Source organism: Epinephelus moara, chromosome 18 (assembly GCF_006386435.1).
Source record: "Epinephelus moara isolate mb chromosome 18, YSFRI_EMoa_1.0, whole genome shotgun sequence".
Lineage (NCBI taxonomy): Eukaryota > Metazoa > Chordata > Actinopteri > Perciformes > Serranidae > Epinephelus > Epinephelus moara.
Window position 1 is genome coordinate 8,923,877 of NC_065523.1, and position 1,074 is coordinate 8,924,950.

The window sequence follows — 1,074 nt, forward strand, 5'->3', positions numbered from 1 at the left end:
TTTACAGTCAAACATTTTGATGCACTGTAGGCTCAGTTTTCGATAAATCAAAAATCTATGTATATCGTTTGTGTAGGACAGTCTGAAGATGCTCTGTAGCAAGTTTGGTGTCAATTGAGCAAAAATTGTGGGAGGAGATAGGTTTAATAGGTTTTACAGTTTTTGAAAAAAAAACACAGAGTGATGGACTTCATAATTTGCAATAGGTTTAAATATAAGAGTGATGGACTTCATAATTTGCAATAGGTTTAAATATACAAAAGTTTCTTCAGTATTGGGGCTAAAGTTTGATGAAAGTTGCAAATCTGTAACACGTATGGTTGATTTGTTATGAATTTTCAAAATTCTGAACTTTAGACGCTTGCTGTAGCGCCACCATCAGGACTATTGGCCTGTTTTTGCAGCTGAGGCAATCTGGCATGAGACTGGACCTTTGTGCAAAGTTTGGTGATTTTTCGCGCATGGGAAGTATGATTTCCTCGGAAGAAGAAGAAGAAGAAGAAGAAGATGAACATGCAGGATAACAATAGGATCCTGGCAGCTTAGGCTGCCTGGCCCCTAATTACTGGTTAATGCAAAGCACTCTTGAAATAACAATGCAATGACATGTTTGGTGAGTGGATGCCAATATCTAAAGAGCCCAAGATGTAACCCTTTTTATCCTATTTTACCTTCTGTCTCAAATTACCTGACATCACCTGATGAAATATTAATTTTAAAGCATAAACATGCCTGTTTGAAGCATTTACACTAGCTGCTGCTCTCAGCCACACAGCAAGCAATGAGGGAGGAGTTCAATGTCTTGCTCAAGAACACTTCATCAAAACTTAAATTTGAAATGTAAAAAAGGAAAACGTGAAAAAAAGTCTAAATTTCAAAGCAAAAAACTTAAATGCACTTTGAGTTAGATGATTGAACTTAAATTTGCCTTGCTGGAGTTCGTCCAACTTAGAAAATATTCACTTCTGTTAATTCACACTACTGTAAAGTAACATTAAACATTACTTTACATTATGTGTGTTTCATCATTTATAAGCCTGTCAAGTCTTCATGCAACAGTTTCTAATTAAAACA